The sequence below is a fragment of the Sander vitreus genome, chromosome 12 (genome assembly GCF_031162955.1).
Source record: "Sander vitreus isolate 19-12246 chromosome 12, sanVit1, whole genome shotgun sequence".
Lineage (NCBI taxonomy): Eukaryota > Metazoa > Chordata > Actinopteri > Perciformes > Percidae > Sander > Sander vitreus.
Window position 1 is genome coordinate 11,547,568 of NC_135866.1, and position 14,560 is coordinate 11,562,127.

The window sequence follows — 14,560 nt, forward strand, 5'->3', positions numbered from 1 at the left end:
TAACACTAGTGGTGATAGGTTGGAATGAAGTTGGCTAAGAAGATGTAACACAGAATGGGGTGATCATTTATACTTTACAGAACAAACAGAAGGGAGGACAACACAAGGATTAATAACTAATTCCCAGTTACTCCCATAAATGTATTGTCTACTGGGGGGGGGGGGGCTTATATATGTACAGTAGTTACAGTATCACCAATACATTTTCTGAGTCTGTTCAGTTGGCATGACCCCCTTTTTTGTCTTGTCTGTCAAAGCACTTTGTGTTCACAGCAAATATGCATGATGAAATCCTCGAAGTGATTTTATCTTTTGTTGTAGGGCAATCATACATTAAGTGTTGTCGTGAACATTATTATTACTGTGTAGCCACAGGCGGATATAGCTCTGTGCTAAAGAACTCTACTTTTCTGCTAAAACCTTTAAAACACATTAGAGATCCAACCTCTGAGTTTTTGCAACATATTCCCTCATTTAACATGGCCAGTGTACCTGAGTTCACTCGAGCTGTGGTTCTGTAATCTAATCCTTGACTAACTCTTCTGTCAGTTAAGGCAGTGGCCAATACAGCAGAGATGGGCCACATGGCTAAGGGAAAGCCTGCTTCAAGTTTTATTTTGAAAGATACAAGTGTGAGATGAGCATCTGACATATCTTCCCTCTGCTGCCCCAGTGTGAAATATGTGCAAGACGACAAGTGCAATCAATTATAGGAAGTTTGTCATTTACTGTCATTTGTAACTGTACTGTATAGTTAGTGTCACCAGCATTTGTGTGCAAGCAAACAGAACCAGATTGCAATTTAACGTGCACTGCTCTAGGCAAGCATTCTCTAGAATTTCCTGCGTGATTAAATCCAAATGACTGTATTATTAAAGTGTATGTCGTAGATAACACCCAACACTGACAAAGGAAAAACAATTGAATGGTCTCAAATGGACTCAAATGTTCTCCCTTGACTCAGACTTGTCTTGGACTCGACTTGTGCGGTCTTTCCTTCATCTCTGGTTCGGCCTCAGCGGAAAGATTATTGGTCTCATTACGCAGTTAGAACAAAAGAGATTAAAAAGGACAGAACAAAGGAAGCATTCAGACAGACAGTCTCCAACTGTCTGCTGCAGCTGAAAACCCACTGCTCTTCTATTCTGTCCTGACACGATACATGTTTTTTAGCAAACTCATTTTCCATTTCAGAGCTGCCCGCTGGTCATTTTAGAATGGACAGATAGAATAAAACAAAAACAAAAAAACTACGGTAGAAAGTGCTTACAAACTAAATCAAAAGTTGCTTTGCATTTCAGGCATGAAATTCAAGCAATAACATCCAATGTTTGTTTGTCTGAATTACAAAAAAATTACAACTGTGTACTTTTTGTGTTACTCTTTAGTATTTCTGCTATCTTATGTGTATTCGACGCAAAACACATGTACAAGGTTTTTAGAAAGCAGCTCTATTTTTCAATTTGTCTCTCCTCCATATTGTACCTGCATAACACACATCAAACAGCCTGTCAGTGCCTGAGTTTGACATGCACTTGTATTCCTCCACATCCCTTTCCCTTCCCTTCTCTTCTCTTAATTCTCCTCCACTATCTTTTTGCTCAGGTATGACCTAAAACAAAAAAATGGACTAAAAACTTCAAAGGCCACCTGTCTGTCACCTCATGAGCCGTTGGTCTCCCTCCCTTTCTAGAAAGCCATTTCTCTCTTTTTATCTTCTCATTTCAAAGGCTTCTGGTACTTGCGGTACAGACATGACAGAGCGTTCTCCTGTACCTTTCATATACAGTAAATAGGTGGGTGGGGGAGAGACGGCCTCCTCCCACCTGTGCTATCGGTTTTCTCTCTCTTCTGTGATTTAAAGGTAGGTTGAAATGACACACAAAACGCAGCAACAATCCAATACCATAAGCTGTGCGGAGACGATAAAGCAACTACGGAGGATCAAAAGGATTGACACATTCTTTTGTTGCTGCTGTCTGTTCAATGCCACGACAGCGAGGGAAGAAGTGCTCCCGGCGCCCAGTCGGGATTGTATTCAATTAACAAATAAACAGCTTAATGGTAGAGAACCGCAAAAAGGTGGTTATTTTAAAGCCTGCACGGCATTATGTCTTATTGACAGGCATTATTATGGGCTTGTGTTTGTGGTGACACTGTCCCCGTTTCCAAATGTTGTCTTTTCCCTGAATTGGGGAATCATAAATAACGTACTGTAATGATAAGAAATAGTAATGTTTTACACATGCTGAAACAGGCTGGCCAATGACGTTTGTGATTTTTGTGAAGGTTTTCACTACATTTCCAAAGAAAATTTTTGTTTGCGTGAAATGTGCTCCTTTAGTGAAAAGTAAAGGAATAAAAAAAAAAGACTTAAACCAAGATTATAGGCTAAGTGTTTGGTTTGACCTCCATTATTGACTGAGGTCGGGTTGAGTCGCACTGGTAAAACATAAACTATTGATCAAGCTAGAATTGGAATCGTACGACTTTTATTATCGATTAAGCTACAAACTGTTGGAACAGATCAGTGAGCCTTTCATTACTGATGGAGCTAAAGAGAGATTGTGGTCAGACTTTGATCATTGCAGAGACATGAAGAGTTTCAGACATGAAATGTAACACAGATTGGTCAAGTCCCTTGAGAATCATTTTATGAGGGTAGGCATCTGTGGGAAAGATTTCGCTCTTGTTTAAAGAAGCTGTTGGATTTACTACATTCCCACCCTTTTTTACCCTCAAAAATATAGAAGAGGATAGAACTCATCAATCATTAAAGGTGGATTTAACCCGATTTTGTCAAAAAGCTGTCTCTTATAGAAGACTAGGTCTTACCTGGCTTTATTGGCAACCAGTGCAAAAAAGGACTCATCTAGAAATTGTATTCATTACCTTTAAGACACGTCTTGGACGAGGCCTCGCTGTATCTGAGTTTTTAAGCCCTTATGAGCCCAAGCACAGCTTGCACTGCTCTGGTCATTTCACAGTCTAGACAGACAACTACGGATTATCAAACTTTCTCCATCAAAGCCCTGGCAGACTCTTTGACCAACCTGTCTGATGAGATCAAGCCAAAGTCTTCTAAAACTTAACTCTGAGGACTGATTTCTTGAACTGCAGTATACTGCTCTGAATCTGGTTTTCTGCCTTGTGCTTCACAGCAGAGATATTCAACAGGGGGTCCGTGACCCCTAGGGGGGTCGTCAAAGTTAGTGCAGGGGGCCGCCAAATTATGTTAAAAACATATTTTTTTGAAAGTTTCTTTTTTCAAAAATTAAATAATATATATCCAGCATATTATAGCAAATATAAATTGGCCTTTTTGTAAAAAGAAAAATATTGAAGATAAGCTTACTATAGGTAAAGTAGCCACTATTGTAGCCATACAGTTAAGGTTAACGATTCACTGTGGCTTCCACACATATGTTTAACATTAAGACATGATGTTTAAATAATATATTGATATTCATTCATTTCCATCCAGCCGGCCCAGCTTAACATGCAACTTCATTTTATACAATATATGTACAGTAGTAGGAGGTCCTTACTCCGTTACTCTTTCAGCTAAGGGGTCCTTGGCCTACGAAACGTTGAAGACCCCTGCTTTAGAGTATAGATTGTATACATTCTAATTCAAGACAGAACAAATACGCAAATAAAGAAAGAAACAAAGCAGAGCTTGGAAAGCTCTATGGTTATTATGCTGCCTCTTGCAGTATTGAGGGACCTATTAGGCATTTTCTTTGTAGGAATACTACTTAGAAAAGATCAGTTAGTTGTTTATATAAAAGCTATACTTCTATTACAGATATTATTTATTGCACCTGGACATAATCACAGTAAAGAAACCCACTCAGGCATGACAATCATAATTTAAAGGAAAGTTCAGGTTTTAGAGGGGTGGGGTCAGCCTGTTAAGACATACAGTATTGATCACGTAAACAATGGGTCAAAGCTTCCAGTAGAGAGGGAAGTAAGGTCAGATTGAATGGGTTATCTCGGCTACATCTCTCTACCAGGACATCAGATTGTGCTGCTATCAGTTCCAGGAATAGCCTAGTGAGGAGGAGATACAAAGGTCCAGTTCATTAGCAGAGACCCTGTCACAGAGACAGACTGCTCTGACTGGTTTCAGCAGCATTGTCTTAACCGAAAGCAAAAGTAAAAACAGAATACAATCTCTGCAGTAAGGGCTCCAACAGCTTTAAATAGAAAAAAAAGCATCATGTAAAGGATAGTTTGTGTTTCCATGCGTTAATTAGACATTTCTATGGCATCAAACTACTGGAACTAGGGAAGTCTATTAAAAAGGTGGATGGCATGGCTTAGTTGTGTGGTAATAAATTATTCTGTAATTTCACCAGGTTACTCCTTAATGTTGGTACACTGGGGATAGTGGAATTACACTCTAAGCGTCACCATGGCCGCAAAAGAAATTGTACAATTCCAAGAGATTTGTTAGCTACACTTTCACCAAGGTGGGTGGTGATGGTGCAGTGGATATGACACATGCCTTTGGTGTGGGAGCTCTCGGTTCAATTCCCACTGTGATACATCAACCAATGTGTCCCTGAGCAAGGCACTTAACCCCTAGTTGCTCCAGAGCAAGGTTATAATCGTTAACAAAAATGAATGAAATAACGAAAACTAGGTGGGAAAAAAACATTGTCATAAACTGAAATAAAAACGAGGCATTACAAAAACACGATAACTAAACTAAAACTGTAATGTCTGTTTGCAAAACTAACTAAAATCAAACAAAATTATCGAGTAAATGTCCTTAGTTTTTCGTCGATGTCTTTCATAGAGCAAATAACGTTATATCTTTCCGACCATGACATTTCCCGTAGACACGTATAGTTTCCGACTGGGAACCCAAAAATTCCAACATTCCACGTCAAATTGAACACAACATAGTCCATGCCCCTCGCCTGGCATCATGGCGGTACCGAAAGTCTGAAGAAAGCGGCAGTCCTATTTGATTATGACTGTGTCAGATTTAAGCAAGTGCCTTGCAGTGGAAGGTGTGTCACGCCCCGCTGACTCTCTGGTCTGGTGTGACTGTGTTTTTGTTTTATTTCCTCGTTTGGTTGCTTGCAGTTTGGCTGGTGTGTTTTTGTTTTCTCCCTTTCTCTAACGTCATTCTCCACAGTGTGTGGACACGCCTCCTCCTGCTGCTTTCTCCCCGTACCTGGTTCCTATTCACTAATCAACTCACCTGCTACTCATCAGCTCATCTACCTCCTTTAAAGATCAGCGTGACCTTCTGCTCGACGCCGGATTGTTACTTACCCTGAGCATGAGTTCTTTGCTGCTCTCGCTAGTGTTTTCTTGTTTTGAGTTTTTGCTTCGATCTAACTTGTCTGTTTCTGTGTCCTAGAAGAAATACTCACCTTCCGCAACCACCAGATCTTGGACCCAGTTAGCTCCACTCCAGTCTCCTGCTTCTACAAACCTTAATCTCCTCACCACACTCCACTACGGACCAGGGGTCTCATTTATAAATGTGGCGTACGCACAAAACAGGGCTGAAAATGCGCGTACGCCACTTCCCACGCAAAGGTTGTGATTTATAAAAAACAAACTTGACGGGACAATGTGCGGTCCTCCACGCAAACTCTGACCCATGCGTATGCACATTTTGGAGACAAAATAGGAATTGGCGACGCAGATGGTGAGGAGGTGAACTGAAGTCAGACTGCAGAGAGTAAATGGGAATAAGATTACTCGTAATATTTTCTAGTATTGATGAGTCACGCACATTTTTTCACTCCATATCATCCACGTTACCATGAAGATGAAATCCAGCAGTGTTATTTGCGCTTGTACTGAGTGATAACATAAACACCTTCAACTCAAATCTTAAATAAAAATGTGTTCTTAATATTTAATCGGCGCTGTCTCGCCATCACATTGTCCGCTACGGAGCGCAGGAGGAGGAGATGGCCCAACTGCATGGAATATCAAATACACTAGCATTAGATAACGGCAGAGCACAGTGTAAATAACTAAATATCTGTCTTTAAAACTGCGCATATATCATCAAATGTCAAAGTCTGAAAATACAGCCGTTAAGCTCTCGTGCAATCGTTACCATTTAATGTCCTCGTTATCAGTCTGAACTTTAATACTGTTTGTGACAAAACCTGAATGAAGAAAAGTGTGTTTGCCTATTAGACTTTCTTTCATCTTCAAATTGGATCTCGGGGTGGTGATACCACTAGTTGATGCTGTGTTGGCAAGGTGTTAACAATCACAAATTGTTGTAAACATATATAGACTGCGGTGCCCCCGTGCGTAATGCTGCATGACGGCACTGATGGGCCTGCAGGAGGGCTACGCTAATGGAAGAATCAGGAGAAAAAGAGACTTCAGGGACCATGACGATGACTGGCTAATATGCCGATTTAGATTTTCTAAAGCTGAGCTCTTGGATCTATGTACTGAATTGGGTTCAGTAGAGAGGGCAAACGCGCCGGAACCGTGCCATCCCGGTCCAAATACAGGTCCTCGCCACTCTGGGGATTACCGGCTGTTTCCAGAGGTAAATATTAAACAGCTAAGTGGGGTTTTTTTGTTTTTTTTAAAATAAATATTATATATAATCTTCAACTTTATCACTAAGGCTTGTTTGGATATAATATATAGTTCTGTTGAATCTTATCATATAGGTCTGGTATATCGAAGCTGTCCCCGAGTGTCGTAATGCCTGCCGTTTTGGACAGTATTAACTGTTAACATATTTATGTTAGGCTACATTTTATGTATTGGTGTTATTGTTGAATACATTGTGAATACATATTTCAAAAATTGTATGATGTTTTTGTTGAGTTATTAGGGTTTTTTCTGACCTTTTTGAATCCCCCGACAACTAACCCATATTACAAAAAAAGACTAAAACTAATAAATACTAAACTAAAACTAAGCATTTATAAAAAAAAAAAAAAAAAAATAAAAATAAACTGGCAAACCCGCTTTAAAAACTAATTAAAACTAAACTGAATTTGAAAACAAAAAGTCAAAACGAAATAAAAAATAAAAACTAATGAAAAATGCAAAACTTTAATAACCTTGCGCCAGAGGCATGCGGCCTCTGACATATATAGCAATTGTAAGTCGCTTTGGATAAAAGTGTCAGCTAAATGACATGTAATGTAATGATTTTCAAACCTTTGACAACGTAATATTCTAATGCTTTAATCTAAGGAATCCAAGAACAGCTACCATTAGTTGCAGCAAAACTGTAGATGCACTCCCTGCACCCTGTTGTGAGCTGGGATGATAAAGATTGTGACTATTGTATTTGGCTATGTATATATTCATATTTTGCTGTGTGTTGCTATCTGTACTGGCTGTGGAAAGAAATATCCCTCTGGGACAATGCATCTAAATGTAAAATAAAAAAAATTAAAAAAACTCAAGACTCAAGGCACTGGACAAAAAGCCGTCACGTTAGCATCATTGTAACACCATTCAGAAGTATAATCTCCTGACCTTTGACAGCGTTGTGTGTTTTGCTGATGCTAGTTTAGCGTACAAAGTGACCAATCAACTTGCTCATCCCCCATTAAAAGAGTTCATGTTACTGCATATCATATAAGACGGACTTGTAATTTAGGGCTGAACGATTAATTGCATTTGCAATTATATCGCGATATGTTAAAACACGATTTCTTAATCGCAAAGGCTGCGATTTGGTCACGTGACTCGCAAGAGCAAATCAGTCTGCCCTCCGCAGAGAAAGCGTCGTACCTTGAGCAGATTTCTGTCATTCAAACAACTCTGAGTTGTAGTTTAAAACTTTTACAGCCATTTTAATAAAATGAAGGGTTTTATTCGGGCTCGAGGCCATACATGCAGTTAATGGATACAGGCACGCAGAACTGAAGGCTCTGTTAGCAACGATTAGCTCTGATTAGCGGTTAGCTCCAGTTAGCTAGCTCCGTTATAAATCTATGGAGTGGAGGAAAGGGGTATCAACCAGACTCTGATAAATGACGTTCGGGGAGCTTTCACAGCAGCGTGGCCGCGTTGTTTCAACGGTTTTATTAGTACAGTTAATCCCATTAATGCTGCTACTACTAACGTGACGATAGCCTCTCTGAGAAAGTGTGACGCTGTCATGCACACGGCACGCAACTTCATGAGGGGAGGGGCTGGAGGCAGCTCCTCTGTGTGCGCTGTAAAAAGAAATACCCCGTTTGATTTTATTTTTGTTTTTACTTATTTAACTGTCTAGTTCAAAGACAGTATTTAAAATGTGCAATCAACTAAATAATCTAAATACTACTAAGTGTGGTAAAGCCACATATTTGTTTTTATATTTCTGCAATCTGCACTTTAGTGTGATTTGTTTCTGACTTTCATATGAATGTTTACACCAGGTGGTCAGTGCTCAATATACTACTGTGACTGAAGTAGTTAAATAAAAGATGTCATTCATAAAAATTCACGAATCACCTAATTTCATTATCACATACAGGCCTGGCCTCCAGGAAAGAACACTTTGTTTAATCTAAATAATATTGTGTTGTTCATACTATACAATGATTTATTGCTTGTCTTTGTTGAATAATACAGAAGACAAAGAGCTTAAAAAACAATCACATATTGAATCGCAATCGCAATATTTTTGAAAAAAAATCGCAATTAGATTATTAATTTACAATTATTTTCAAAAATCGTTCAGCCCTATTGTAATTGCCAGGGAACCCCGATGATTAGTAAGAAATAAAACCTATTAACCATTTGTATATATTGTCTATATATACTAATACTATTGAGGTAAATTCATGAAACTTCTGTGATATTGACTTTGGTCTTAATTTGGTTACTGTATATTGCCTAGTCCCACCCTAACAACACAACACAAAACAGTGTGTTCGGTGCTTTACAATGTTGTGTGAAATGACAAAAAAGGGAGAAAAAAACTGTGAGGACAAGATGTTTAATTTGTCATATTCCAAAAGCTGTCACGGCAAACGTCAGTAAAATCCTGACATCTTTGCTCCCTTGATATACACGCTGAAATTCATCTGCTGTCACTGGAAGTTAAAAAGAATTCACATTCAAAGATTTTAAAGTACTTCTCCAGGGTCTGTCTGTCCTTGCGTTGCAGTTTAAAATCTTCTGTATCGTTGCGTTTCATATGATATCCTGTGTCGTGTATCCACAATGTTTACTCCCTACAGTGGAGACACACTCCCACACTGTCGGCATATTACAGTTGACTATGTGCGACAGTTCAGTCTCTGCAGACTATATCTGGGTGTGACGAAGATTTACACGCTGGGGTTTTGTTCCCACTGTTTTCTAAATGCTAAATCCATCTGCACATTGGATTTCTGAGTCCTGTCAAACAGTTCAGATGTCTGATCAGATGCATCTAGACAGGACTGTGTACCTCTCTTTAGAATAAGGAGCTGTTTGTCTGCTACTCTTCTGGATGCACCACTGCCTGCTGGTGCTGCAGCCATAATCAGGACTGACACAGGCGCACGGACCATAATCCCCATTGATTAGAAACCTGAGATCAAAGGCTTCCACTGCTGTCACTCTCACCTCCCATCTCCACTCTGCTTATGCTGCTTCTTTCTTTGCCTTCCTTGGTCCTCGCTCACTTCTGAGTGTCTCTGTGTTTGCATGTTTCTCTTGTGTATTGAAGTTCACGTTTGTATGCTTCTATTCCGGTCATCCAGTCATTGTTCTTCTCAACCCTTGCATGTTTTTCAATAGCTACTGTATGTTGACATAGAGGCTTTCATTCTGCTAATAACTAAACGCTAAGCTCAAATCATAACACCTCTGTCAAAAAAAAAATGGCTTATTCAGAGACAAATTTCCTTCTGCATGCTTGTCCACATGATGTTCAGTAGCCTAGTAGATTCTAGATCATGGCTGGTGCTGCGGGACTGCAGGAGTAATACAACTGTTTAATCAGTGGAAAGGTTAGCATTAAAAAAACAACAGCGCCAAAATATTGGCAGTCACCATCTCACTTTCTTTGTTTTGCTTGCTGTCCTTCGCCATCTTACTCCATTCTGCAATTCCCCTTTGTCTCTCTGTTACAATCGACGCTGTCCAAGTTTTCCATTAAGACAATGAAGATGTTTTATCCCCACACAGCTTCCCTCGTTCATTCAATTCTAAATTCTTCTCTGTGAGAAACAACTCCATGAATATATTTGCAGACACACCGCTGCACTAGGATGTGTTATCTGATGTTAACCTCATATATTTAAGATCAAATCACCGACATAAGAAATCTCTGAGCCTCCAGCAAAACTAAGCCGTGTGTACACAGGGCACTGCAATGTTACACAGTCAAACCAGTTTAAACCTTCAAATAATGGACAGAAGTAGTTGTGTTGGTTGACATAGAAATATATATATATATATACATAAAAGTAGAGCAATCATGTCACAACTGTACAGAAAAAGTTTCACTTACTTCGAAACAAACCACTGTGAGACTGCAAAAAAAATTCTTCTAAATAACAAATATATGTGACTCTATACTTGTGATGTGATAGTGATATATTGCATTAAATGATAGGCAATTAATAGGCACATAATAATGCCACTACTGCAAAGACTGTGAAAAGCAACTATTTTTTTTACAACTATTTTCATTATTCAGAGAAAATGGTGTTTTGGAGTTTTGGAGCTTGGGACGTATCGTGAGGAAACTCCTGATAATCACTGTTTCAAAATTGAAATCTGTGTAGCAGTAGGTCGTGTACCTATTTTTATTCTTTTTTCAAATCCCAGCGCTGAAGACATAATTAAGTGATGAGGAGACACTAGCTGTTAACCCATGGGTAATTAGGCAGAGGAGTGTTGCGTTTTCCCAAAATAGAGAGTGAGTGTTGATGAAATTCACGTATCATTGCTAAAACTGCAATGCATTCTACAAGAATCATCGCGCATTAATCTAACCTAGTACAGACGTTGCCTTAATTACATCGGCAGGTGATTTAAAATAGATGTATACTGTATAAACATGTAATATCAAAGGGAAAGAGGCCAGTGGATTTGGTGATATTAGGTCTGTGCGTGCACCTGAACAACTCAAACCAAGACAATTGCTCTTTGTACGATTGTGATAAGAGGTGGTCTTAGCAGGTAGAAATGGTATCTTAATTTGGTGCAAAAGCAACTGCCAAAACATAAACCTAATCTCAGCAACAGATGATATTGAGACCACTGCCATCTTTGTGCAAACACAAACTTAGATTACTAAACTTAGACTAATTTGTGGTATTAGCCTTTTGACCTTAAGGTCTGATCTATGGCATTAGTGCACACAAAATGGCAGCTGTGAGTAATAATCATTAATCCCTTAGTGGACAAGAACACAGGTATGTAGTCAAAACAGAAATTGAAGAAGAAAAGAAAAACAGAAGTGACAAAATGCGATCCTACTGATCTCACGGGGAAATAAAACGAGCTGATTACATGCTATCTAATGCATTAACATGCATTAAATAGCATTGGGTGACTTTTTTTTACAGACGAGTTTACAGAAAAAAATCTTTTCAAGCTTGCATGCAAACAGTAACTAAAGTCTGCATTCCTGGGTTTAATATGCATCTTGTACAGTACTTTGCACTATTACCTTTTGCACTTTACATCCCACTCCATGTGTACTTGTCTTGATATTATGTCTTATTTGTATATTATGTTGATATGTGCCTATATGTATATTGTTGTCTCTATTGTACAGTATGTGTCTATATTCTATTTGTCTACTGAATGTTTACTACCACATGTCTATTTGTTGAATGTATAGAGAGTTAACACCTACTGAAGTCAAATTCCTTGTGTATGTAAGTATACTTGGCCAATAAATCTGATTCTGATTTAACTGTACAGCATCAGTTGGTCTATAGTCAGTTGTATTTGTCTTGGTTTGATGTTAAGCTTTAATCCCTTCATCCAGATAGAGACTTAGACAGATAGACAGAGGTGTGTGTGTGTGTGTGTGTGTGTGTGTCCACGCGATAAAAAAGAGACAATCCATTTGTGTTCCTATTAGACGGTCAGTTATGGTGATGAATACATACATAGAAATTAGCCCAAGATGAGGGCTAATTGTCTGATTAGATGTGCTTCAGGTTGATAGATGCACAATAAGCCCATGCACATAAAGCAGTCATTAAGGAACATTAGACCATTAAATTGAACATTACACTATAGCCAGAGGCAAAAATATGGATGTTCATTAACGCATCTCTACACGTAGGAGTGTGTCTGTGTTTGTGTGTGTGTGCACAGTACCTTTTCTGTGAGTACTTTGTTCTCTTGTTGCCAGTCTCTGTCCGACTCTGCACCTGAGAAGGGAGGGATCCAATTAGCATTACACCAATTACACATTTGAACTGCTTTATAACTGGCTCTGTTCAGACCTGGTATTAACATGCGTCCTGGGTGATCTGATCACAAGTGGAAAGCTCTGAATCCAGGTGTAAACGCACCCAGGAAACGTTGAGGACGCATTGAGATCCGATCGCTCAGACCACATTCAGAGGTGTGTAAGCGAAAGTGTCCTGGGCCACATTGAAGGACTGCCTACTCAACTGACATCCTCTGAGTGGAAATACGTACCCATCCGCAGGCTCTGTCCATGAAGTCTGAGCTATAGATAGCTCTGTGTATTTTGGCTGTTTTTGAATTTTATAACATTAGTACTATTAAAGTATTTCTCGCGTCACAGAAACCACTAGGGTGAATCTTGTGTTTTGGAAACCACTAAAACTCAAAAACATACATTTAAGCATTTCAAAGTCTTCTATGTCTCTTATAGCTTGGCAGTGTGTATAAGCTAAAACACCAAAATGTTGTTGATAATTAGCAAGGTAAGTTAGCATTTATATTTAAAGAGCAAACAAGCCTCCAATGCCTCTCTTATAACCACAGAGGAACAATGATGATCTACAGGAAAACTTAGGCACACACACATGCAGTTATATACAGTACACACTAAGAAAAGCACACACAAGTTCAGAGTAGCATAAGTACGCACACTATCTTCTGCTGAGAACGAACAGGAAATTATCCAGGCTCTATTATCAATAGAGAAAGAGAAAAAGTACTAATTTGCGTTCCCCGTCTGGTGTGCTGCTGAGGGTTTTTTTTTGTTGCAGCACACCTCCTGAGGCACGCTCACTCAAACACATGCACGTCCACGCAATCAAGCCCTGTTTGCTCTTGAGGGTGCCTCGCTCACCCTCTGAGAGATAAAATGACATGCTTTGCTGGCCGGGGCAAATTCTCTGAAAATGGTGTCATTTTCACTTAGGTTTTCTCCAGCAAAGAAGGTTGATTAAATAAACAAAGGAACAAGGCTCCACTGTTAGTTCTTCAAACATAGAGAGGGAAAGATACTGTCTGGACTGTCTGTCCTCCTTATAAGAGAAATCAATATGCAAGTGTTTACACATTTGAGTATTATTTTCTGGCTAAATAAATTATATCACTGTGTATTCATTACATATTTTGATTTGATCTTTATATGCAGTACAAGGACTATTTAACTTGAACTGTAAACTGCTATTGCTTTAGAAAACAAGCCCTCCAAACTATCCGGCAACTGACCTTTGCTTTCCAAAATGTGTTTTCTACACTGATGTCTCAACCAGCAGGACGACATTTGTTTTGTTAGTGCCGTCCAAAACAGTTACATTTAACTGTAACAAAAATAATACATACTATATGATTTTTTTCTGATCTGCCACCCCAACAATTATAGTTTGGTTAGGTTTAGGCAAAAATAAAAGGTTACCTTGGCTAAGGTTTGCAAAATATGGTAGGTTTCAGTTAAAAAACTACTTGGTTACACCTGCGGTAACTGATTTATTTGGCTACTTGGGGGCAGCAAAATAAGCAAATTAACACTAGCCTCCAAGTCCAAGTCACAGGCTTTGTTGACCCAATCTTCCAATCTGACCACGTCTATAAAAGACTGTCTGTGACAGACACACTCATAATTCACACTCATAATTGCAGAGGTCCTTCTCAGGTTAACATGCATATAGGTTGTATTAAGCATTTGAACAAATGACAAATGCAATCCTAATTTTTCTTTGTTATGACAGCTTGTGTGGCCATGGTGCAGTGAAATCAGGCATCAACTTTCCCCATTACACACATTTCAGTATTTTGGAGGTTTCAAGAAATCTTCACCTGAAGTGTTTCCTCAGCAAACAAAAACTTTTGCAAGCCTTGCCGGTACATGCATTCAAAAAGTACTTAGATACCCCAATATGGAGATGCAGAGACATGGATTCAAAACACCATATTCTACAGTGATTCACTCACAAACATCACAGCAGACATCGCAAAATGATTTGTTAATGTCAATTTTATTTGTATAGCACCTTTCATTACAAGTAAACCCAAAGTGCTTTCAGTTAAAAAAATCAGCATACACATTCAAACAAAGCATGCATAGAAAAGAATACAATAAACACGACAATCAACAAAAACATACACGTGTGACCATACAAATTCTCTCTCTCTCACACACACACACTCACACACACACACACACACACACACA